Source organism: Saimiri boliviensis, chromosome 12 (assembly GCF_048565385.1).
Source record: "Saimiri boliviensis isolate mSaiBol1 chromosome 12, mSaiBol1.pri, whole genome shotgun sequence".
Taxonomy (NCBI): Eukaryota; Metazoa; Chordata; class Mammalia; order Primates; family Cebidae; genus Saimiri; species Saimiri boliviensis.
Window position 1 is genome coordinate 68,051,927 of NC_133460.1, and position 27,920 is coordinate 68,079,846.

Genomic DNA, 27,920 nt, shown 5'->3' on the forward strand with positions numbered 1-27,920 from the left:
TTAAAACTAGAGAAAATTGGAAAAATAAGCATTGTTTTTTTTGAAACAATGTGAAATGAAAGTCAATGATTATTTGTAAAAACAGAAAAAGTATTTTCAGTTTTTAAAATTTAAAACAATTGAAAATGATTAAATAAGAACAAGCATTGTAAAGACCCAAAATATGAGCAAGAGATATTAGATACACTAATTAAATTTTTTTTTGCTTAAAATATTTAGAGTTGGTATTTCCCTATTTTATTAGTTATTATGAATGTTTACAAAGTAATATTAATGGAACTGCATGTCCAAAATGAGTTATATCTAATCAAGTCATCAGCAAATGTTTATTAATGGTAGGCACATAATTAGCCCCTCATGCTCTTTTGAAAGAATTTATATTCTAGGTCAAGTGCAGTGGCTCATGCCTGTAATTCAAGCACTTTGGGAAGCTAAGGCAGGAAAATTTTTTGAGCCCAGGAGTTCAAGTTTACAGTCAACTATGAGTGCCACACTGCACTTCAGTCTGCACAACAAAATGACATCCTGTCTCTAAAATAAATAAGCAAAAATAAAAATTTTTATTGCATTTTAGGTTTGGGGGTACATGTGAAGAACATGCAAGATTGTTGCATAGGTACACACATGGCAGTGTGATTTGCTGCCTTCCTCCCCTTCACCTATATCTGGCATTTCTCCCCATGCTATCTCTCCCCACCTACCCCCAACAGACCCCGGTGTGTAGTGCTCCCCTCCCTATGTCGATGTGTTCTCATTGTTCAATACCCACCTATGAGTGAGAACATGCAGTGTTTGATTTTCTGCTCTTGTGTCAGGAAAATGTGGCACATATACACCATGGAAAAATAAAATTTTAAAAAGAAGAAAACTCGGTGCTCCATTTATCATACTGTGTAACAGAGCATCTCAAAATTTAATGGCTTAAAGCAACAAACAAAGTTGTTTTATCTCTCATATTCTGCATGTTTTCTTAGGTAGAAATTCTGGCATAGGTTCTCTAATTCCATTTCAGTCAGATAGTAGATGGAACAAAAAGCAAAGGGGAGTGGGATAGAAAAACTGAAAGAGATATCCAGGCATATCTTTGTCTGCACATAATCTCAGAAACTCTTCATTTAGTCTGTCTGCCTGGCCTAACTTGGACTTCCTCACAGCATGGCTGTAGTCAGACTGCTTATACGGCAGTTCAGGATTCTAAGTGAGCATTTCAAGAGAACCAGATGGAAGATGTGTTGTCTCTATCACCTAGTTTCAGAAACCACAGTCACTTCCACTGCATTCAGAATAACAAACCAGCATAGATTCAAGGAAAGAGTTTTTGTTTTTGTTTTTTTTGAGACGGAGGTTCCCTCTTGCAGCCCAGGCTCCAGTACAAGGGTGCCAATATTGGCTCATTGCAACCTCTGCCTCCCAGGTTCAAGCGATTCTCCTGCCTCAGCCTCCCAAGTAGTTGGGAGGACAAGCGTGCACCACCACACTCGTCTAATTTTTTTGTATTTTTAGTAGATACGGGCTTTTACCATGTTAGCCAGGCTGTTCTCAAACTCCTGACCTCAGGTGATCCACTCGCCTTGGCCTCCCAAAGTTCTGTGATTATAGGTATGAGCCACTGTGCCAGGCCCAAGGAAAGAAATTATATACTATGCCCTTTAATAAGAAAAGTGACGGGGGAAAAAAAAAAAACCTGGTAAGAGGAACATTTATGACGGGCACTGTAGATGTAGATGTGGCCATCTAGTCTGGAAAGCACAATTTTCAATCATTAAATATTTTGCTGAATATGCCCTAATGATTAACCAATAATTTTATTCTCTTTTAAAATAAAGGTCTTTAGGTCTTTTCCTTAACAAATCCCAAATCTAAGTGGACTCTTTGTCACATGAACATTCTAAGCTATGTATTAATCAATGAATTGTGATAAATAGGTAGTTTAAACAAAAATAATCTAAGCTAAATGGCTAGATAGAGGAAAGGAAAAAAAGATGAGCTTTGAATTATGGATTTTAATACTTCATGCTTTAGCATAGTTACTAAGCACTAAGCTTTATGCTAAGATCAAGGAGGATATAAATAAGAATAAAACGTTGTCCCTTCCCTAATACTGTCCTCTGAGGTATTTATTCACATAAGTAATTAATTATTATTCAAGATAGAATTAAAAGTATGCTTTTTATGTATATGTAAATATAAGGGGAGCTATAATATTAGTAAGATATAGATACAACTATTAAAATGAAAATAACTTTCAGGCGTTAGTGTCATGTATTGTTATTCTCTTAGTAAATTTAGCATTGACATGTATAAAAAGAAATAATGAACATGTTTTATGAGATAACACATTGTACTGATGATATAAATGGATCTCTTAGCAACCCCCAAAATACAGTGTATAATTCTTTGTAAGATGATTTTAAGGCAAATGACTTGATTGAAATTACTGTAAATTTCTCGTCATAGAACTATCTAACTTATAATTTTACTAATAGAATCATCTCCATGATAAAGATCCAGGTAGCAATGTTGAGGTGATGACCTAGGTTACAGGATTTGTCTTTCATTCTTTTTCATAAATAAGAATTCCTTTCAGTTTCTATGACATTGAAACAATTGATAGAGATGAGTAAAAATGTGAGTTTTAAAAACAGGCTGATTGGTTATCTTGCTCTATTTTAGTCGTTGTGTTATCCTAGAAAATTAACTTAGCATAATTCAACCTCAATTTCCTAATTCCTAAAATAAGACATATTTATATTTAAAGATTCATGGCAAGTTTTCTATGTAAGACTCCTATGCTATTATTATTATAGCTTCTAAGGCTATTGTTCAAATGTAGTATAACATGCACATTTTCACAAAGTATGACACTACATTTTCAGTCTAATTTTACTGAAAATTTATCAATGTATTTTACCTACATAATATTAGGATTCAATATTATTTCTTGTGCATTAAATATTATTATTATTATGAGTAAACCACAATACTTGGTCCTGGTTGAAAGATTGTCATAAATGATAACTAAGGTTTAGGTTGCCTTCTTTTCAATTAAATAAGAACATCCTACAGTTCATTCAATAATGTATGAAAATATACACTAATCTTTCTTAAGATAAAACTAATATTTAAGTTTTCCTTGAGTAGCTACTGCAGTTCATGAAGTAAGAGGAGGGACTTGTGAGGTCAGTGTAGCTCAGAACTGTTGTATTTCATGCCATTAGATAGTGACTTGGGTAGGGACATCATTATTTTAGAATCTATCCTGTAACTATATAAAAATATTTCTGGACCACAGCTGCATATTTATAATTCAATTTATTTTTGTAGCATTGGGCCTACAGCAGGTCTGCTAAAGTCTACTCTGTTGTGAAACATGCAAATGCATTTACCATTAATTTTGGAACTAATAGAAGTGAATTCCTTTGGCTTTTGTTTATTCTCCTGAAAATGAACAGATTATTATATTGAAACAAGCCCCCTTTATTTTTCTGCCCACACAAATCGAAGAGCATGAAAAATACCTTAGTTTCTCATTCTCCTTTAGAAAAGACATCATGGCAACAAGCATGGCTAGTTTGACAATGTGATTTATGTTAGGTTTCTTGTGCTATAAAATAGTTGTTGTCGAAATAACTAATTAAGTGCCTTGAAATGCTTCTAACTTTATAATTGTGTCTTTTCTCCTCACTCAGTATTTGTAGACTCCCAAATAATCTACTATATTTCATTGATATCTGTCTGTATATACTGAAGTCATGAGACAGATCTGAGCTTAAATCCTGATTCTTGCATCCATTTATTTAATACTACATAAATATATAGTAATCATCTCCAATATGTCAGGCATTTTCTAAGGTACCTGAAATATAATGTTGAGAATCACATAGTGTCTGATCTCTAGGAGCTTTTACTTTATAGAGGAGACATGTAAATATTTGCTATATACAATTGTCTGCTGAACAACACAGGGGTTAGAGGTACAACATAGACACTGTCAAAAATGTGCATATAACTTTCGACTCCCCCAAAACCTAATTACTAATAGCCTACTGTTGATCAGAAGACATACTGCTACAATAACAGTTGAAAAAAAAAACATATATTTTGCATGTTATATGTATTATAGAGTGTATATTTATAGTAAAGCAAGCTAGAGAAAAGAAAATATTAATAAAATCATAAGGGAGAAAAATACATTTATACTAGTGTACTGTGTTTATCATCTGTTTGCAAGATGAATCATCTGTTTGAAATGACTGGCCACCTCAGCAGCACACTTCAATCTATATAGTACATATCAAGCAATTCCACTTTTTCCTGTAATGGCATGACTTTGCTGCCTGGAAGTACCTTTGGCATCACTAGTGAAACTTTGTATGGGTCCTATGGTGTTATTCACGGTTTTGGTATTGCATTAAACATGATGAAAATACATGAGAACCCGACGAGATTGCTTTTTACTGTGATACGTAATTTACTGGAGAGATGAAGTGCTGATGCAGAGATGGTCCACCTCACATCGTGTTTTAAGAGGATACACACATTACTTGCACTCACCACAATAGCAATAGGAGGTGGCTATGAAATTATTACTGTAGTACAGTATATAATGCAGTAATTTTTGTGCAGTTACAACACTATATTTTTACATTTTTTACATTTCTCTTAACTGTGAATGGTGCCATGTATGTCTGTGTTTGTGTGCCCAAATTTTGAAAAAATTTACATTTTTATAATAGAAGTATGTACATTTAATAGTATTAAATAATAAAATAGACTATTAGCTACATATATTTTATGTATTTATACCACACCTTTTTCTTAATTTTTTTCAATATTTTAGGACACACAATTTGTGAGTTTTTTCAACTTATCCCAAAATATCCAAAAAATTATTAATACACTTATTGAATAAAAATCCACATCTAAGTGGACCTGCACAGTCCAAGCCTTTATTTTCCAAGGGTCAACTGTATTGATGTATGTTAGAATAAAGGTGAGCATTGGTGCTACTGGTACAGAGGAGAGACATTTTACCAGAATTGGGTGACAAAGACACTATCACAGTGTTAACACTGAAATGTGTAAGATTCAAAGGAATAAACAAAATTTTCAATGTCTTGGGTTAGCATGAAGGTCAAGAAGGAAAATGGTCTCACACCAGATGGAAACGAGGAAACACTCAGAAGCACAAACATAGTTGGCCATTTATGACTAGTGTTCCATTATTGGAATGCTAAGCATGTGGGGATTATTTATATCCTACTGTTCAAGGTCAATGCCAAGGTCTGATTTCAATAATTAAAAAAATTGCAACCTCAGGTATTAATGGGTTAATGGGCAACTCTCATAATGTCTTATAGCTGATATATAGGATATAAAGGGAACAACAGAAAGACCTTATTCTGATGAAGAAAGGGATGACCAGATCAGAAAAGACTCTTTATGTTACAATAAGGACTTGCCATTTCTTTATTAGTTACAAGGAATCACATAATTATTTTACTTCTCTCAACTCTTCTTTCTGTTCTGTAAAATACCCCATTTTCTCAAATCTCAGATTGACATGTGAGAAAGATTTCTGATTAAGTCACATCTCATTTAGAATCCATTATTGTTTTGTGAAATTCTTTAATGTCCACACATTACATCATTTCAATATCTAGTTTCATCTGGCCTCATACTTCTTTTCAAAATCTATTTCATTCCACTCGCCTCTTGTCTACCTACATTTTAGTGATTCTGAACACTATTTAATTAATAAAGCATGTCACAATCACTCCAGACTTATGTTCTGTTCATATGCTAATATTTCTGCTGGAAAAAATGAATTTTATTTCCAGTCTACCTTTCATACACGTATTATGCCAGCTAATTTACAGATGTTCCTAAAATCTCAAATATCATAAGCTCCTGAAAAATTAACTTTATATTATAATCAAATTTATGTATCACCGTAACATTGTGTAATTTGTCCTTTATTCCTCCATTTGTTTTACAATGTTCATCTTAACAGGCCTGTACATTTAATGACACCGGAGACTAAATTTCCCTTGTACTGTATCCCAGAATCTGGCATAATGAGTGGCACAGAGCAAATAATGGATGCATACATGTTTATTTAAATTTATTTTAAAAAATAGTTTCACTTGTTAAGAAAGTACAGAAATGACTACACAAAGAGAAATTAAATGTGTATCTAACAGGTAAGGCTTTATGTAAAAATGTTTCCACATGATTTTTATCTATTCTTTATAATAACCCTTCAAGGTAGTTATAAAGAATAATAACATTATATAACTTCTCTGAGCTCTTCTTTCTGTTCTGTAAAATAGGATATTTACGAACAGAATAATACTATTTTCATATTGCATTTATGTTTAAAATAATTTTTTAGTTAGAATTCTAAGAATAATACTAAGAATAATACTGTTTTCATATTGCATTTACATTTAAAAGAATTCTTTAGTTAGAAGATCATCCATAGCTTACTTTAATCAAATCTATTTTCTCAAAAATTAGCCTATATTTTGAAAGGAAAAATATTTGATTCAGGATTCAGGTAAGTTACAAATTTATATTTTAGCTTTATTACTACAATTCTTTTTTTTCTATCAGTAGAAAAATAAAATTAGCTCTCAGATTTTCAAGTGGGATCCTTTGTTAATATGGTTTAGCAGAACATATTCATTATACACTCTAGGAGCTGACACTTGCTTTAGACTTGCTTTAGACTGAAATGTAGAGCAAAAGTGTTAGGATCAATGCAGAAGACTTGGGGCACCATCAAGGTATTAAAGTATATAATTTCTTGTGATATATCTTATATGAATAATGAAATCTGTTTTTTCCCTTCAGAGGAGGAAATTTGTTGATGTTATGTCTAGAAAGATGTACAATATCAATATTTGGTACATTAGTATGCAAACCAGGAAGACACAATATTGCAAGAGGCACTCACTCCCTAATAGAAGTCTAGGCCAGGATATTCCAGGTATCTTACTCCTGTAATAAGGAAAATTATAGGTCACATAGCAAGCTGTAATAGTAGGAGGAATTGTTCTTTGGTATATGAGATGAAAAATTTAAAAAAAGTAAATACAATAATTCTGAGATAAGAATGAGAATCTGAAACTTATTATGCTTGAACATTGCACACAGACCTACTTATCCCAAGAGGTCCCAAGGGTGAAAATGAAGATAATCCAGACTGTGTTTATTATTGATTTTTGAAAATTAACTAGCGTATCCTGAGTGCTCATTTTTGCAGGGAGCATCTTGTGGCTATTTGAAAGCACACACTGAGAAACTTTCAACAAAAGTATCGCTTTTCAGAAGAAAGCATGTTAAATGTTTGATCAAATTGAAACTGAGAGAAGTGCCTTCTCTGAATTTAAGTTGTTTCCTCCAAAATGGATGTTCAAGTCTTACAACTCACTAATGGCTAGAGTCGCACATTCTAATAGCGTAGTGGGCTGAAAAATTATCTACATTTGTTCCAGTTATTCAAAGGAATTACAGTGGGAAAATTCTGGCTTGAGGAAACTGAGAATATAGTCAACTTCCTTGTCCAACAAAGTATTTTTTGTTCTTTTTTCTCCATCAATGATCCAGATGATTCTGAAGAACATCTGCTCTTTTACATGCTTCGTTCATGCCTGACTTACTACCGTGTTACCAATCCCTACAGCTTTATCTGGCACGTTGTTGGCACTCAATATTGAATAAATAAACATGCAGCATTTCATATCGTGTTTCTGTGGATTGACACAAAATGAGGTTCTGAAAATGAGATAATAATACAATGTATATGTAGTGTATAATAAGTGTTCCCTTATACAGGAGACTGAATTATCAATATATTTTTATTGAAATATATTTGCTGAGCTTATAATTTCATATTATGTTGGCATTTAATATAGCAGTGCTAAATATTGCAGCATCTACAATTTCGTTGTTTGCCAGAATGTCTTTTTTGAACTCTCTCAGAACTAAATTTTATTGATACTGTCAGAATTATATAGGAATTACAGAGGAAATCAGTGATGTTAATAGATTGAATTTTATATTTCCTTTATTTAACCTATACATTTAAGTAAAGCCAAAATCTAGGAAGATATTACTAACAATGTTGATACAATCTAAGGGCTGGATTAAGATTTTACAAATCTATGACAATTTTAGAATCTATCAGCTTTCCTAACAGGATAGAGCAAGATACCCTATGGTTAAGTAATTTTCAAATAATATTCATACCTTAAAAATTTGCAAAGAGTATCCCTTAGTGTAACTTATACTCTCTTACTATGGTCACATAGATCAGATTTTATTGTCAAGATTAGGACGAAAAGTATGGTTTCTCAGGTTGTCAGCATTAGGGTAGCTTCTTAATGCAATCTGTGTTTCTTTTTTCCCCCACCACTTAAATTCTCTCTGGAGCTAAATCAGCCTAAAAATGAACTTGAGTTTAAAGATATAATGTCTTGGAAGGAATCCCCACTTCTACATTTCTACCTGTTTCCATTAACAGCAGAATTATCCTGTCATATCATTTCGAGTCTGGATGACCTTGTTCCAAAATATGTGACATCAATATCTGTTGCTATGGGAATTATGAAACTCTTTTAAAAATCAAGCTGTGAAGCAGTTACAAATTCCTTCTCTCCAGCAGAACATGGATTTGAAGGAAGAAAATTTCATACATTTTGGAACCTACTGAATAATTGCCAATAAACAAATCAGCTGTCCATTATTCTTTAGGATCCAGGTGTTGGTGGTGGCTCTAAACGGTGGAGTTAGGAGCTAAAAGATGAGACTGCCTGGGTTATTGCCTTACTTGATAGAGTACAAGTGAATAAAATTACTGGATCTAGTCAACACCTCTTAGCTGATTTCAACCCGCTCTGCCATGCAAGGAAGCAGCTTGCTGGGCTCAGCAGTAACTCAGCCTCTGTATTCCCTCTCTCTCTGTGGGCTGGGTTTGGGAATGCCTAACACGTGTGCTATCTGTTTTTGCATAAATGGCAGTTTTCCCTCAAAGGAAAGGAGGGAATGCTTTTGGAGGAGAATGCAAGAGACAAAGAATGGTAGAAAGATAATTTATTTAAAATTTTGCTTCAAAATGTCTTCCCTGAAGTGGTCTGAAATAGTGATTATGAGTTAATGAGAAAACAGCATAAATAAAAAAGTGATATAATATCAGTCTCAGTTACAGCAAACATTGATAACTTGTCTCATTTTATCTAAATATAATATTTAGATAATTACATCTAATGTTATGTCTGGTATAGAAAGTGCTTTGCTAATATTTGCTGAAACTGGAACCTCCAAAGAACAATAAAATTTATATAAATTTTAAAATTTTAATGTTGTAAATAGAAATGATGGAGGCAATTTTAAAATTAGTGAAATATTTTGCTGGTAATTTTTCCATCAGCTGCCAATGCAGAAAAGTGAGGAAGATAATTTTAAATCTATTCTTGTCTTATCATTTAAAGTCTAACAATGAAAGTTTTACATGACCAGAATAATCCATTATTACCTATTAAGTATGTTTATATGTGAATTTGTATATTAACATATATGTATACTCTGTACATATTTATGTACATGATATGATAAATATTATCAATATATCATACATTTACAATATTTATAAATAAGTAAACCTTTTAGGTAGTAATAGCTTTAGGCTCAAGAAATCTAAAAGGATAGTTTGGTAATCTTTTCTGGAATATTCTATTAAAGGCAGTCAGACAACATAAGGCTGGCTTGAAGTTTTATTTTACTCAGTAAAGAGAAAAAAATGTTACCCAGTTCCTAGCAAATTATATGAGAAGTACAATTTATAGTAGCCACTATCCTACAATATGTGGTATACCTCTGTTGCATGTAGCTTAAAGTTATACTGAAATTCTTTTAATATTTATTTTGGTTTATTTTTGGAAATATTAGTTTCAGAAATGTCAACTAAGTGATCAAAGTGCTTGTAGTTTGATGGGGCTCATATTATTTTCTTTTCTCTGATACAATTTGTGTAATTTTACATACAAAATTTTCTGTAAGATTTTTAAACCAATTGAAAGTATGTTTGAATGTTCAGAATCTTCAACAACTTTACTAAATTACTATTTGTGCACATACAGCTATAATTTGCTGTCTAACTGAATATGATAAATATGTTAGGAATTAATTCAGCATAGCAGGCAGAATTCTAAGATGATCCCATTATCTGGGCCACTAGTATTATGTCTTATAATCCTCTCCCTTTGAGTGTGGGAAGAAATCATAACTTGCTTATAACCAATAGACTAAGGCAAAGGTGATGGGATATCAATCCTCTGATTATGTTGCAATGCAGATGTAAGATTTTTATCTTGCTAGTATACGTAGCTTCTCCTGGTGGGACTGAAAAAGCAAACACATGTTTTAAACTTCCTGTGAAGAGATCATGTGGCAGAAGGAACTAAGGGCAGCCACTAATGCCTGGAGCAACCCTCAGCCAAGTCGTTAAGTCAAACCAGAACCTTCAGTCATATAGTCACAATCAAAAGATTTTTTTCTGAACAAACTGAATTCTTCCCCAGCTGAGCCTTAGGAAGAGAACTCAGACCAGCCAATACCTTGAGTAGAGCCTGTGAGACCCTGACCTGGACCTCTGACTCATGCAGACTTTGAGATAATACACGTGTGTTGCTTTAAGCTACTACATTTTGGTTAATTTGTTATACAACAATACAAAACTAATACGACCAGCATATAAAAACTGAAATTGTGAAGAGGAAGCTTATGTAATATTTTTTTCTGTTTAAGCCAATTAAACTATTTTGTAAAGCCTAAATTTTTCTCCTTAGGAAAATACCAGAAGTATCCCTAAGGCAAGTATAAAATATCTTTAAAAAATAAATACGATAAATTGTTAGAAAGTATTTTACAAATGTTATCTGCACTGCCTCTCTTTAGTTTTATTTTTCAGGTTTTAAATAATTTTAGATTATATGAAATATTCAAATAATTTGACTTTATAATACCTAATCTCACTGAAGCATAAAAATAGTCCCTATTTGAAAGCCCAACAGAAATGCATAGAAATAAGTTTCTCACTATAAATTTAATACTCTTTAAGAATTATATTTTAAAAGATGATGTGAACAGTTCAACATCTTTACATATTTTACTAAATCACATTGTATATTTATTTTACAACTATAATTTTATGAAATTAGCTATTTCTTGGAGCATTGCCCTATAGCTACTGTATTATTTCCAAAATTGCTTTTCTCAAATAGTAGTCTGCCTGTTGGAAACTCAGTAGAGAGAAGTATTAAATAAAGATTATACTATTCTTTATCCCTCAAATTGTCGCTATAAAACAGGTAAGTGCTAGGGTTAAAAAAAGTGAAAGTAGATGTTGCTGGCAAGAAACTAAGTTAATTATGTCTGCCTTGGGTGTCAGAATAAAAGGGTGTCAGAATAAAAAATAAAGCTATACAACATGAAATCATGACAAAGACTTACTGATGTAAATACAGATGACTCTCCAGTTGCCAAGTCCCTGGTTAAGGTCTTATTGTGATTATACCCGACAGCTTTGAATTTCAACTCTAAATGACTGCTGACAATAACAAGTCTAGAATGACTTGATACAGGCAACTTGGTGAGACAGTGCTTGTAATGACCAAGGCTATTTTGATAATACTGCAGAAGCTTTCATTCAGTAAAGCTTTAATCTAGGTTTAAAAAATGCCTTCTCTACTTCTCTTTACTTTGCAGTTCCTATTGACTCAAGGACTCAGCCCTCATCCTGGAAGGATAGACAAAATCCTCTTATGTCTCGCTTTCTCAAAGACATATATTTGAGAATAATATATGAGTTAGTATTGGTTTGCTGTATTTAACTTGATATCTTGAAATGCTTCCTACCAAAACACTGGAGTATATAGCAGCCTATAAGAAATATATTTAGCATGGGGAGAAATGCCAGATAAAGGTGAAGGGGAGGAATGGAGCAAATCACACTGCCATGTGTGTACCTATGTAACAATCTTGCATATTCTTCACATGTACCCCCAAACCTAAAATGCAATAAAAAAGAAATATTATATTTAGCTAATACGTAAATTTTCCAGAGTAAGTCAATGGCACAAATAGCATTTTAAGTCTCTTGTTAATGAAAGAACTAGCTTTGCACTGTAACAAATTGTTTATATACAACCACTATTAAAACATGTCAAGATTCAAAAAAAATGAAATACAGAAAAAGAAAATTTGCATCTTTGACTAGATATCTGGTTTTTCTTTTTCATTAGATACCAATGCACAGATGAACTGGCATGAATACGAATGTCTTCGGTAATCTTCACAGCTGTGTGTAGGATGTAGCTAATTTTTGGCACACAGTAGAGCATTATGTGTTTCTATATCATTGCTCTGTGGAATGTAAAAATACATTTTTATGAAAAATTCTCACAAAATTCTTATACAATTAGATGAAGATTTAGAATAACACAGAGACTATGTATTTTGCACCAACATGAACAAGCAAATAAACATATTCAAATTTGTTTATTTTTGGAAGGGTAAGTGAATGACAAGAAGATGGTGCTAAAAAGGAATTCAAGAAATAAAAATTCATGAAAACAAACTTAAGGGAAAGATTCAGCATGGTCTCTCTGAAGTGATAATTATCAATTTATATTCATCATGGCATTGCCAGTATTTATATATGAACATGTTTGAATGCAGTTATTAACAGGGAATGTACACTATTTGTCTTCAAATTTAAAAATTTGACAGCTTATTTATTGCCACTTTTTAACATGTTTAATTATTAGTACTTAAAGAGCTAGACAACTATTCTAAGATTTATGTAATAAAAATTACATATCCATTTTTCCATTGTTGATTGACATTTAATGATTCATTTTTAAACTGTATTTTGTGACTTTACATTTTTTAAATAAAATTCTAATCATAAACGTTTAAACATTTTAAATGTTAATGTTTTCAATTTTCAACATTTTCCCACAACCTCTTTCCATCTTAAAGTAAACTAAATCTAATTTCATGTATCTGTGATTGACTGCTATGACTTAAAGAGCAACTCGTGTGTCAGACTTTGTGGTAGGCAGTTTACATTTCATCTCTCATGTAACAGATCACTCTGTACAAGCAGTGTGTCTAGTCCACATGAACCTCTGTGACTTTTAGAGAAAGCACCTTTAGACAAATGGTTAGTGGATAGCATGGTGTTGCCTTTGTGGAAAGAAAAAACTCGCCTCTTCCTCAGACACACCCCTAAGCCAGAGCTCAGAAGGTCACAAGCTAAGCACATGGCAGTTCAGCCCACTCCTCCCCAGGCACCTTATCTCAGGACCTTGATTAAAGGTGGTAAAATGGAAGTTCAGAAAGTTAAGGGCCTCAAACTAGGATTCTACAAATGTATTAAAATTAGAATCTATCTGTCAAAAAATAGGTATTTTGTTAAAGAAAATACATATACAGACAATGAAACATTAATGATAATTTAAATCTATATGTATTTACAGAAGTGAATGTTCATATCTTTTAAGAGGAATAAAGGAAGTTAAATGTCATAGGTAGATTAGGATTCAAATGGCTTTATAATTCAGGGGAGGGGTGAGAATATGACACAATATTTTTTCAAAGAAATTATCATCTCTAGTAGCAAATATTACAGTGACTCTATTTTGCTTACTGTGTTTTCATACTGATTAAAATTTAACCTTTATTCATCCTGCAGTTAATATTGCATTTTTTACATTTCATCAAATATATTTTTCTGAAAACGAGATATTGTCATTAACTTTTGAACATGAAAATCAGCTGTTGTCATTGACAAGTGTTCCATTAATAATAATTCAGAGAATGAGGAAGGGATAAAATTTTCTGCTTTTTGCTTATATTTCTAATGTTTCATCAAAGTTATAATTGTCCTTACCATGAATGAGGCTGAATTGTCATTAGTAAAAATAACCACACTTAATAATTCTTATGCTTAATGAAACAATCTTACTATACCAGCCGTTCTGTTTAACAAACATCAATATACGGATTGTTCCACACGTGAGATATTTAGTGAAATGAATAAAAAAATCTCACACAAAATATGCACAATATCGTTTGAATATTTATCAATAAAGTTATCTTAATACATCAATTTTAAAATCTAAAAATATTAGTTCTTACAACTGTATAATGTATTAACTTACTACAAGTCCTCATCGACTCCCACTGATCTGTGTTTTTAAGGAAGCAAGTAATTTAGTTTGTTTCAGTGTTACATAAAATAAAAACAAATGGGTTCCACTTGAAGGCTCAAGGGGTTCATCTATAATTATCTGATTTACTTCTACACGTTTTAATGCTTAAAATTTAGAATATTTGGCTCACCTCACGTTATTTCCACATTCTTGAAGATTTTTTCCCTCCCTCTGGAAAACTGAGTCGGTAAAATACAGTTTGTTTTAGATGAGATGTTACTCTCTGCAAGCGTTCGTGTATAAATATGGCAACATTTCTGGAGGCATGGTGTGTTTTTTCTTAAATAGAATTAATGTATCATCCTAGTAAATAATGCACCTCGTTCATTAAGAAAGCATGTGTTAAGGGGATTTTGTCTGTGATACTCTTCACCCGTCAGTTTAAAGCAACCTCAGTGTATTTGCTCTGTCACAGTCACTACTAAATTGCTTTTGTTTCTAGATCCTTTCTTCTCATATGCTCAGGTAAACACATGGGTAAAATTTAATATGACACTGAAATAAATATTATGCAGGATAGATTCCTTAAGAAACGTATCTGTGATTTATAAGACATAATTGTATTTTACTAGTTTACCTGCCCATCTGTTAAACTTTGTTTTGCAGATTTCATACATTACGATATTTAAGAAATATGCTATAATATTTTTATATTTCTTCATGCTATCTTTATATAGTACCAGTCACAGGTGTTTGTAAAAATCTAAAATATACTTTTGGCTTCTATAGAATGTGTGAAGTTGTAAAATTGGTTGTTTTGTTTTTATGCCCCAAAGATGTGGAGGGCTTGATATAAGAGGGTAGATTTAATGAGAGCGAGTGAGAGAGATAGAAAGAGAGAGGGAGAGAGAGAAAGAGAGAAACAGAATGATAAAAGAAGCTTAAGAGATTATTTTGTCTTGTCAACAATATTGTTATTGAATGTAAGCTGCTAAACTTCTTAGTACAGATGAAGTAAAACAGTAAAAACAGCCAGACAAAACAGAACAGAGAATCATCAGACAGGCTGACGAACACAGTACAATAAAGCAACCGGCACCGATGATCAGTGGACATCAATTTGTCTTTTGGGCTGTCGCACCTGCTACTAATTGGTGCGAAGAGCTCACCAGTCAGTGTGCGGTTTAGCGCACTCAGCTGCCTCCTGTCTGTGCTGCGAGAAGCAAGATAGCTAATTGCTGTTGCTTCAGTGCCAGTGAATCAACGTGCTGAGCTAATAGCGACAGATAGAGGGCAGGCAGATTCCTGCTAGCAGCTTAGAGTTAGCTGCTTGTGATAACTAAGGCAGGTGGCATACATCTCAGAACGTGGAGAATGGTGGTATGCTTGCTGGGTTAACATGCTGAAGTTTTTTGCTCTTTACGAAATTTTTCTAGTAACATTTTCTTGGTGATATGAGAGTGGATATCAGTGCCTCACAGAAACAAGACGTGGAATATGTGAATGTATCGTTTGGAACTAGATTATGAGCATTGGTTCTTTTTAAAGGGATGTACAAGAGGCAGCCTTGGCAAGAAAACTTGCTGCATAATCTTCCGTGGACTAAAGATGAAACTTTAAATCGCAAGTAAGTTCTTCCCCTACCCTTCTCTTATTTTGTTCCAATTTAAGACAGCAGTGAACCACAGAGAAAGTTAAGATGTTCTTTCAGTACCATAATCTCTGTCATGATGCTACTTTCTGTCATGCTTTTTCAAAGAATAGAGTAGTAATGATGTGCAAGTGATTATTTGCTGGAAGAGTGAACACAACTGCCTGGGCTTTTATTCTTCCTGATTACCGTCTGGTATTGTAATTTTGTTTAGATGACAGTGTAATCTTTGCAAAGACACAAGCTTTTGAATTATAACTCTGGTTTGTCATTTGAAAGAATTTTTAATCCTCAACCTCTTTGTCTGCTTCCCTCTCCCTGACAAAATATAGAAACATGGCATCAAAATTGACATGTTGGTTTTTGTGTTTGCAAATATTGATGATTTGTTTTATGAGTGGCAGTTGCTGGAGTTTATAGTTTGTAGTTGACTTAAAGTAGCTGACTATGCATCACAATGGGCAGTATTATCTTTTATATTGTGTGAGTAAACTGGTATTTTTATTACAGATGTTTTAGTGTATTAGACCTACTTCTTTTTGAAAGTATCTGGGAGAATTAACCATTTAGAATTTGAATCTAGGTCAAGTTTATCCTTATAATACAAAATTAAGGCTAGATAGTATTAACAGCTTGTCCATTTTGTGATGAGACCTTTACTTTAAAAACATACTTTGGTAGCTGTGGCATAGTAGGCCTTGAATAACAAGTTTCATGTTCAGTCTGTTGGTGTGCTGTCTCTAGTACACACAGATGGCCATCGATTTCACGGACTTGTAGCACGTATGCAGAAAGCCATTGTTAACTAGAGTATAATATCATGGCCTCCTATAAGGTTAACTCCAAGTCATATTCATTTGCTTTCACAAAAGAGCCAGTTGTCAAATCTAGTAACCAAATACTTAGGTTATTGTGTTGCTTAACATTAGGGAAACATAATTTGTAGAAGTGGCATATTTTGAGCACAAAAAATTCCTGCATTTTGTGCTGCAGATATGAAGCTTTTTCATACATGCTCATGAGAACTTTTTTTTTTTTTTTTTTTTTTTACAAAAAATTGGCTTTACTATTAGTTTCTTTAGTTTGCTTAAGTTGTGGCTACGTGTGAGTGACTGCGTGTAACTGTACGTGTGCATCTTCAAGTTTCAGCAACTTGATCCCCTGACTGCGGACTCATTCTCCTATGAAATAAAAGTGCAATTTAATGGGTGCCCAATTCCACTGAGTGGGAACCTCCTAACCCCTCAGCTGTTCCAATTATGTGCTCAGCAGGGAATGTGAATCCTTTCAACTTTGTGGCAAAAAATTATCCCTAAACATAATCATTAAGAGAACTGAACAGGTCAGAGTTTGTGCTGCCTAAGTGACAGCAGCTTCTCTGGAAAATTATGGCATTAAGTTTTGAATATTATTTACAAAGAGATTTAAATAAAACTTTTATTTTCTAGGAAATTTTTAAAATTATAGTATGTCCACTAATATTATATGATTAGTATCTGAACTATAAACTGGCTTTTAAAAAACATGAATAATTACGCTTTAAAAAAAGTCCTCAGTGAAAGATAAATGCCCATTACAACTTGTTTCTTAATTTGTTTACATTTAAATTTTGCATAGTGTGTGTGGTGTCTTTTTATCATCCAACTTTAACAGCATATAATCAGACAGAAATTGGTTTTTATGCCATTTTCATAAATTCTCCAGTATTTGATTCACAGCTTATATTTGAAATTAAAGGCAAAAGGTAATTATTTTTTATCAAAGAGAAGCACCATTATTATCTGGTCACAAAACATGTCAGGCAAATACATGTTGAGTAATTAATGATTCCTTTGTGTTATCACTTTATCATGAGGGCTTTTACTCCCTTGGTAAATTATGAGCCTTTTCAATAATAGTAAAATGCAAAACCAAAACTTAAATAATTTCCTAATTGTGACCACTTTTTTAGGGTAGATGAGTGTACTCCCACTTTCTGGAAATGTGCAGATACAATTTCAGACCACAGGAATATTTTTTCTACTTAAATGTTATAAAACAATAGTTTTTCATAAACCAGCTGTTATATCAACATTTTTCTAACACAGAAGCCCCCTGTATACATTTACATTTTTATTGAACCCCTAACGCTGGGAGAAATACATGGTTTTAAGTTTCACCCAGGATCTCGACCCATGGAAAAGTTTGCAGAAATAATAATCTAAACAAATAATTTAATACAGAAGCCCCCCCCCATATACATTTATGTTTTCATTGTAGCCTTAACACTGGGAGAAATACATAGTTTTAAGTTTCACCCAGGATCTCAACCCATGGAAAAGTTTGCAGAAATAATAATCTAAACAAAGAGATCACACTACTTCATAAAATGATCATGTTTATTATCTAAAAGTTTAATTTTACTTCAGACTTGATTTTAAGAATGGGGTTTTATTTATATTTTTTTCATTTTTTAAAAGAGTTCTTAGTAACGGGATCACTTGTGAACTAAAACCATTTTGTCATTCTCTGTAGCTGTGGTTTTCACATGCAAAAGAAAACTATACAATTATAATATTGAAAAGATAGTTTTACTTGTCAGGGATGGCATCCAAAAACTATTTCAGTTACTCTCAACTAAAACTTTGTTTGAAGTTAGATACATTTTTTTTTTGTAATGAGATTTTGTTGTTGTTGTTAACACTAGTATGACAGAATATGGATTCAAAACTAACAATGACCTGTGGGGTTCATGTATTAGTTTCAGACTCAAATATCATTGAGTTGCATCTTAGGATATTAGAAGGAAGTGTGGCAACTCATTAATGCTTATGGTTAGTTTTGAGTGAGGAAAATAAAGCCAATGTGAGTAATTTTTGGCCAGATTATGTTCTGTTGATAGAGTCACTGTACAAATTTCAAAGGTGAAAAACACTCAGAAACTGTAACATTTATTTAAATCGAATACTGGAACCACTTAGGTGGAAATGGTGACAAGACCTGAGAAAATACACAGGAATTCCTAATGCACATATTACTTCTTTGCATGTGTGGATGGCAGGGGCAGGGTGGGGGGTAATTTTGAATGTGATAGTGACCAACTTGACTTTAAAGTACAATTTCCACCTGTGATGTATAAAGTGAAGTGTAAGACTTGGAAGAATATGCAGACTAATGTCACTTAGTCTCAGCTTAAAAGTAAGTCACATTGAGTAAGATGGACACACCTCCTGTACCCCCCTACATAAGTGCACTATTTATTAATATAAGAAGCATAGAAACATCAAATTCTCGCTCAAGGACAACAATTATTTTCCTTGAGAACCTCAGCACACACCCTAAGTTGTTTCTAAGCATTCACATTTAGAATACACGGTTTATAAATGAAGCCAGGAAATGAATAAGAAATCTGTAAATTGCTAAATAATTTAAAATACAATTAATTGTTTTAATCTTCTACTAATTACTTTCTAAGATGATCGTGTGTGTGTGTGTGTGTGTGTGTGTGTGTGTGTCTGTCTGTGTTTATCAAAACAGCAACAAAATATTTTCCACCTAAAGACTAAAGGCTTCTAAGCACTGTAATAGACAAATTTCCTTTTATCTCATAAGTTGTTTAAGGTTGCACTCATCCTTAAATATCACATCATGGCTATTGAGGCTATAAATGTAAGAGGCAAAAGCAGTCATTATTTCAAGAAACCAAAGAAAATGAAGCATTTCTTTCCTTCAAGCTGGTAAATGGAAAAATTCAAAGCTTGTTTATTGTGCTCCTTGATGGATAAGAAATTGATAGGAGGTGTAACTTTTTGTATGGCTTTTAGAGTGTAAGCATTCTCAGGCCATGGCAGATGTGTAGTTCCTATTACTTTAAAAAGTCATTCATTCTCATGCCTAGTGAAAGGGTGAGTTTCAGATAGAATTAAGCACTGTTTCCTGACCGGGGGAGGACAGCGGTGTGTGCGATGAAGTGCATCATTCAAAAGGAAGCCCAACTAATGAATGCCCTCCCTGTTGCTTTCATGGAGGTGTCAGAATGAGCCTTTTCTGATTCTGCATCACTGAATCCTTATGGAAATGCAAATTGTTTATCCAAGGACAGTGACTTTTCTTTTTGCTTTATTATTTAAGGGACTTACTTCTTCAACTTTGCAGCACACCACTGGAATCCAGAGAAGGGTCTTTAGAACTGGATGAGACATTTTTTATTACTTCAGAACCTTATATCTGTCTGAGAGACAGAGACAGACACAGATAAGTTGCGGAGAGATATTTACACGTATACAAACTCAAAGAGACATACAGGGATAGTCACACAAAGAAAAAGAGACAGACTCACAAGGAAAAATATAATGAAAGTTAGAGATAGACAAAGGTAAGGAAAAGAAAAAGGGAACAGAAAGAGAAACTGAGATTATACAGTTAGAAAAGAACAGAAAGAGAAGTGGAGACAGGTTCAGAGAGAGAGAAAAGTAGAAGGTAAACAGACAGGCAAGGAAAACACAGGGTCAAGACAGACAGCAGTAGATTGGCAAAAAGCAAATAATAAACAAAATGAAACAAAAAGTATAGAGATAGGGAAAGAGATATAGAGATAGAAGTCTGAGAGATAGAGACAGAAAGGGAAATAGAGTCAGGGATACATACAGAAGATAGGAAGGTAGATAAATATATAGATACATAGATACCTAGATGATTGATAGATGATAGGTAGGTAGCTAGGTAGGTACATAAGTAGATAGATATATAGATAATGTAGAAAGTCAGAGGAGAGAGCCTGTAATCCAAGCATGAAGAATGAAATCGAATGTGCATATGTAATATGGGGGTTTTGAGGTGGTCTTCTAGTTTTAATAACTGTTGCTATAGAGAATTGCTGGTTAAGAAAAGAATACAGAACCAGATGGAACTGAGCTTTAATTCTGTTTCACTCCCTTACCAGCAAGGAGCAAGTTGTTTTTCTGAGCCTTGGTTTCTGTCTGTAAAGAGTGCTAAAAGGTTGTAATTTACATATATAAAGCCCCAAGCACAGGACCTGAACCCAAGGTATTCTCAGTAACTGGAGATTGATACTTATTATCATCATCAGCATCCTTGACATCAAAATCATTATTTAGGTAGAATTCTCAAAAGCAAAAGCACTAACTTCAGAGAAGGCAGTAGAGGTCAATTCAACTCCATGTCTCTTCAACTCTTATTCTGCATAAAATATAGGAAGTCATTTAATATTGATAAACTACATTTACATCACCTGTAAAACTCAGGTATTATTTTCTGTCTCATAGTATTGCTCTGTTAATTAAATGAAAAAGGCATATTTCATTTGAGGCTTTGCACAACATATTTTAGCAATTCCACTAACTAGCTCAGTGTCCAGAATTTAGTAAGTACTCAATAAATATTTAATGAAAGAATACATATTTGCTTTGAATATTAGTTTCGAAAGAGTATGGGAAAGCTGAAATGATGTTTTGGTATTTTAATATGAAACATTGAAGTGAAACAATCAATTTCCTCCTGTCCGCTTTGCAGAGAATGGTGGTATTGATTTGCAGAATTGCAAGAAAAGTTGTCTCCCTGCTGTCCATCCTACTTTCTTAGAGCCAACTGAAATAATATTTTTGAGAATAGACATTTATCTTGTCCTGGTGGTGATTTTGGTCATTTGTTTTGAAATTACTTAATATAAGGACTAGTTGTGGAAGAGAGAGGTGGTAGGAATTTTGAAAAACTAAGTGGATGTTTATAGTACAATGAGTAAAGATTGACTAGGGCCAAGTAAAAGTGGACAATTAAGTAGAAAAAAAAAAAGCATAAAACTAAGAAGTGTGGAGAATGTTAAATGAGACACATATGCTTTTTTTTCTGAATTTCAAGAAGAGGTGGGAGAACATATGATTAAAAAGAATGTGTGTGGCTTGTAAGTGAAAATGTTCAGTATGAAAGCACTAAGGCTATTCCTAGCTATAAGGCAGGTTATGAGAAAATACAGCGATTTGAGAGAAAGTACTCAAATTTGGATTTTCAATTTTATGTTATGTTAAAAACTTGAACTTTAACAATTTTTGAATTTTGAAATTCAGAACTTTTTTCACTGAACATTTTATTGCTAATGCTCGACTATATTATTTTTAAAAAAGCAATTTAGGAATGGATCCAAGAGTTTGGTTTGAATGTTTGTTTTCCTACTTTCTTTGATGTGTTGTTGAATTTATCTTATAAATGATTGAAGAAAAAAAATTAGTTTCCTCTGCGTGCCAGGAGCTATGAAATTGTGCTTTTAAATATGCCATCCATTTAACCGCTACTAGATAGGTGATATAGAACAGATTTCACCTCTCTGATTAATTTTACTTCTAAATATGTCCACATGAATCCCTTCATTTAAGAGGTATTGAAAGTCCATCTGAAAGAGTGAGCATGAAATAAAATACTTCATTCTGAAACATTAGCTATAGTTGCATTTGTGTGCTAATATTTTTCAAAAAATGAAAGCAAAAATTGTAGCAATCTTTACAAGGTTTATTAAAAATTTTCCACTCAAGAAAATTTTTTGAATAGCATACATTATATGAATTACACACTGAGTTTTGAATAGCATACATTATATGAATTCTTATTTTGTATTTGTAAACCAGGGTTAAGGATAGAATAATATTCAACAAAGCTTCAGATAATAAGGTTTCATTTTAACAAATAAGGTTTTCTCAAATAACTTTTCAGAGATGGTAACTTGAGTGGAAGATGTTGTGTAATTTAGAAATTGCCAAAGCAAAGAGCATTGCTGTGTGTTTATGAAATACAATATATGCTTAGTAAATAGTGGCCATTTTGATGGAGATTATATTTTTGATATATATATATATGATAAATATATATTTTGATATAAGACACAGATTTATACTGCCTCATTGCCTCTGGGTGGATATATAAAATCTAAATCTAAATATATATCAAAATATATATTTGATATATATTTATTTGATATATATTATATATAATATATATGTATGTTTGCCATATATGTCAAAGCAGTTTCTTAGAATTCCTGATGACTTTAATCAAAGAAATCACTGTGCATTGTTTTCAAAAAAGAACGTTCAATGTTGAATATAATGAAAAAAATAAAGAACACGTTCCTAACCCATTAGTCAAGTTTCTATACCAAACTTTGTTAAACTCATTTTGGGGGCGTTTCTTATTTTATTTATTCATATATATTTTTAAAAAAACATTTTACTTTAAGTTCTGGGGCACATGTGCAGAATGTGCAGGTTTGTCATGTAGTTATACATGTGCCATGGTGGTTTTCTGTACCCATCACCCCATCATCTACATCAGATATTTCTCCTAATGCTATTTCTCCCCAGCCCTCCAACCCCTGACAGACCCTCGTGTGTCATATTCCCCTCCCTGTACCTATGTGTTCTTATTGTTTAACTCCCACTTATGAGTGAGAACATGTGGTGCTTGGTTTTCTGTTGTTTTCCGTTATATTTCTAAATAATGTGCCTTTGATGTTATCTTTTGATTTATCGATTCCAGGTATTGTTTACTTCCTATGTACTACTTAACATTTGGTTATCTTATACCATCAGCACAGTTTTTATCGTACCCCAAGTTCCAAGCACAGTAATATATCACCAATTCTGACTGCTTTATTACAATATGCAAAAATAGTTGATGATTTTATTTTCCAATTTTTTGTTTTTCTATGGTTAATTTATGGCTTTTCAGCTTACTTTGCTGAACACGTATCTTTAATTTTTTGAGACATTCCACAGATCATGATAGTTAATAAATTATTCTAAGTGTTCAGAAATGCTGTCCACTAAATTCCATGGTTTTTCAGAATGGCAGTCTTCCTTCCTGTGGTTTTAAGACACAGACTATACTGCCTCATTGCCTCTGGGAGGATGTTTAAAATCAACTTCCCTCTTGAATCTCAGAGCCACCAGAGATATTGGAAATAGAGGATTGGATTGCAATGCTGTTTTGCTGCAAAATGGGAGTGGAGGCTCAGCTACTCGATATCCCTGACACCAGGGGTGGGGATAAAGCACAATGCTAACTAGCTTAGACTTGCAACACAGTTTTCAGTCTCATTGATGCCCAGGTGGGGATGAAGGCTCAGTTCCACTGAGCCCACTGACACTGGGTGGTGGTGGTGTCATGGAGTAGTGAAGTGAAGCCTACAATTGACAATCTCAGCCTCATCCTGCCTTTTTAATTAAGTCTGCTTGGTACTGAGTTGGAATGGAGGCTCACCTAGCTCACCTGGTGGTTCAGGTGGAGGATTCTGCTAACAGCATGATATGGGTAGAAGTTGGGAGTGGGGGACTCAGAGTACATCCTCCTTCTTTTTGGTGGTGAATGAGATATAATATTCCACTGTGCTAGTGCTCAACCTGGCTATATTAATGTATTTGTCAGGGTTCTCTAGAGATACAGAATTAATGGGAAATTAGATAGATAATAAATAGGTTACCTATTTGTCTATCTGTTGCTAGATAGACAAAAAATTGTCCTAAGCAATCACAGAAAATGAGAAGTCCCTAGATCTGCAGTCAGCAAGCTGGAGATCCAAGAAAACTGATGGTATTGATCCAGTCCAAGTTCAAGTCTGATGGTTGAAGACTCACTCATGTCCCAGCTCAAAGACAGGTAGGGAGAGTAACTTTTGTTCTGTTTGGGCCTTCAGTGGTTTAGATAAAGCCCATCCACACTTGGGTAGCCAACCTGCTTTTCTCAGTTTACCAATTCAAATGTTAATGTCTTTCAGAATCACCTTTATAGACACACCCAGAATGTTTACCCAGGTATTTGGGCACCTTATCGGCCAGTCAAGTTGACACATAAAACCCATTCATCACAACTCCCTAAGAGGATAAATTTAGTGGCAACTACCTGCCTTCTCAGAAGCAAGGTTGTCATTTGTGAAAAATCTGCTTCCTACTCGACCTTGCAGAAGCCAAGTGAGGTAGACATGGTGTAGTTTTTACCTTGGTATTTGGCTGGAGTAGGCAAGTATTGCCCAAAACTTTGTCTGTTTTTAGGCCACCCTTTTTCTAGACCTATGGCTAGAGTAAAGATATTTTCCTTAGAGCTTTTTGGGCCTGCATCTCTTTGACATTTCCTCTTGGAGCCCTGCCACAGATATATGGGCCAGAATAAGGAATCCCAGAGGGCTTACTATGCCATGCTCCTGCTTCAGCCTTTAGGTCTCTAGCCAGTCCATCTCCTCCTTTCTACTTCTGCTTCTATGCTTATTGTGTCATGTACAGGGTTTTGCATTGTAGCAAGAGAGGCTTCTTAATGAAATTAAAAGTCTTCGAGTGTTACACTACCTGCTCTGTGGAAATAGTCAACAGGTAGATGAGAGCAGAAACAAGGAATTAAGGGGCCAAAGCAATAATTGAGGCACACACACACACAAAAATGGTAGCTCAGCCTTAGGTATTAGCAGTGCAGTGGTCAGAATTGATTTTGATTCTAAATACATTTTCAAAGATAGAATCAACATAACGTATTGATGGCTTAAATGTGAGCTATGAAGTAAAGAGAGAGATTGAATGACTTCAAGATTTTTAAAATTGTGACTGAGATGGGAAGACTAATGAGTTTAGAAAGGCAAATTACGATTCAAGTTTTAAACATGTTATGTTTGAGATTAGTATAATACTTACAATACAAATTAGATAACTCTGAAAGTTTATAGCTCAATAGAGAAGTTGGGCTGGATATAAGTTTTAAGAAAAGAATAGATCTGTGGACCTTAAATCTTAAGAAAAGAAGAGGTAAAGATTTCTAGAGGACCTTGATTCTATAAAGTATTAGATTCATATGTTTGAATTCAAATGCAAGTTTAGTGACACGTTGAGTGAATTATTGATGTAATTTTACTCTCTCTACTATAACCTTGCTTCTACCTTTACTATTTTTCTGAGATGCTCCATATGGGTTGTCACCAATGACTTGCTAAATTCAGTGGAAGATTTGACCTATTTTCATTACTTGATATCGCTGATTATTACAGCATATTTCTTTTATTTTAAGAAAAGAAGAGCTCTGGGCCCTTGAAAACTTATAAGGATCAATTGTATTAAATACTAACAATGATTCCAGAAAGACAGGAACTGATAATTATTGGTTTCAAAATGGAGGTCATTAGTAAACATGAAAAACAGTTCAGATGCTGTATCAAAATTGAAAGATAATTGGCCTAGGAATATTTTGGTTGTTGTTATTGTTATTATTTTTATTTGTGGGTCTTAACATTTTCTCCCAAGAGCTCATTCTTATTCTCTAAGTCATTTGCTTTTTAAAAATTATATTTTCTCATCTTTGTGATGATATTTACTATAATCATATTTATCTTAAAGCAGTTTTATTTGGCTGCCTCTTTCTTATTTCCTCTCTCCATTCCAACCTTTTATTTTTCATTCTGGTTTACTTTTCATTTTTTGGGTTTCAGGTTTTATTCAAAGAAACTGATTAATCCTGCATCTTCATTCACACTAAATAATGTATTAGTTAAGTATGTAGGCCATGGAAACACATGTATCTTCACATGTAATTGTTTAATGTTCATTATTTTTCATGTAACTCTCTCAGGGTGGATTTTATGTCAATAGGATCTTGGGGCCGGGAGAATGATTTATGACACATGGTTTCCAAACCTGTCTGGAGGGTTTGTTAACCTAGACAACTTTCTGGGGAAAAAAAATAAGCAGCCTGCAAAGAAGGTCTCATGAGTTAAGATTGGACGGGACATGGCACATGTGACTTCTTCTAACTTGCCTTTGTCTAGAACTCAGTCACGTTGGCAATTTTGACTGTTGGAAAATTGAGACGTGGTTTTGCTATGTTCCTAAAAGATGGGGGAAATACATACACATTAGATGTAAATATATGTGTATGTGTATTTTTAATCGATAGTTGTCTGTGTCACTAGTGGCCGGGCACTGAAATGCTCTTTGTAAATCTTTAGAGCAGAGCTTGTCAGCAGATGGACATTCCTGTATTCAAGCAAAGAGCTGGCCTTAAGTTCTTTGACTTAAAGTCTGGTGGCTCTGTGACAATTTCTCCAGAAAATAATCTTTTAGCTAAGGGGAAGGAGAAGGCTTAGGGGATAATTGCTCAAAATGTGGGGAAGGATCCCTCTAATTTACCTGTACTTTTATTTAATATTTTAACTGATAACACCAATCTGTTGATTTTCATGTTACCCTTATTTGTTAAGCTTGTCATATGTTCTCCAGAGTCAATTTGCTAGTATATGTTATCCAAACTTACCCAGTTTTGCCATTTGCAATGTGATTTTCTGTACTCTGCCTTAAAAAATTATGATCTTCCATCTACTTTCAAACATTAAGAAACTTGCTGAATCACGTCTTTTCTTTTATAATTTTTCTATCCTTGTGGTTTAACACATTTAGAAAATTTTTAACTGAGCTATGTGGAAGAAAACAAATAAGTACTTTTGGTCAATCAAAAATCTTAAGCTCACACATATGCACTTCAAAATTAAGAAAAGATGATTTGTGGGATGATTGATTTATAAATAGTTGCTTTTAAACATGGAATTTAAATATCAATATGCTTATTAAATATCTTAATATCAAGATATCATACATATGTTAAGTTTTATTGTAAAAGAGTGATTATGATGATGCTATAGAAATTGTTGGTTTTGAACCTAAGTATATATCAATTACTTGTCACAGAATTATATCTGCAGCTATTAAGTCAGTGAAGCCTCTGTCTTTTGCCTGAAGGACACACACACACACACAATCACACACACACACACACACACACACACACACACACACATGGCCAGGCTTACTATCACACACTCATATCCACTGCAGTGCAATTTAATATTGAACATAGATGTTGAGGACATAGCAGGAAAAGAATAAGCTGTTACACAACTCATCAGCAAATTGTCTCTCCTGCAGTTTCTCAGCAAGTCTTAGGGTGAAAATTTAACAAGGGACAAAATAGAAAGGAGATTTTTGGATAACTTACAGCATTCACGCAGAGTATGCCTTTAGGGATTTTTGTTT

At 33.5% G+C, this 27,920-nt stretch overlaps 1 protein-coding gene across 1 annotated transcript in view; it reads left to right on the forward strand.

Annotated features, from left to right (window-relative positions):
• The window catches only part of PCDH15 (protocadherin related 15), a 1,717,060-nt gene that overhangs the window by 781,927 nt on the left and 907,213 nt on the right, over positions 1 to 27,920 (forward strand). Inside the window, exon 8 of the mRNA XM_074382505.1 lies at positions 15,768 to 15,846. The gene's annotated coding sequence lies outside the window, so the exon portion shown is untranslated. The remainder of the gene's footprint in view (positions 1 to 15,767; positions 15,847 to 27,920) is intronic.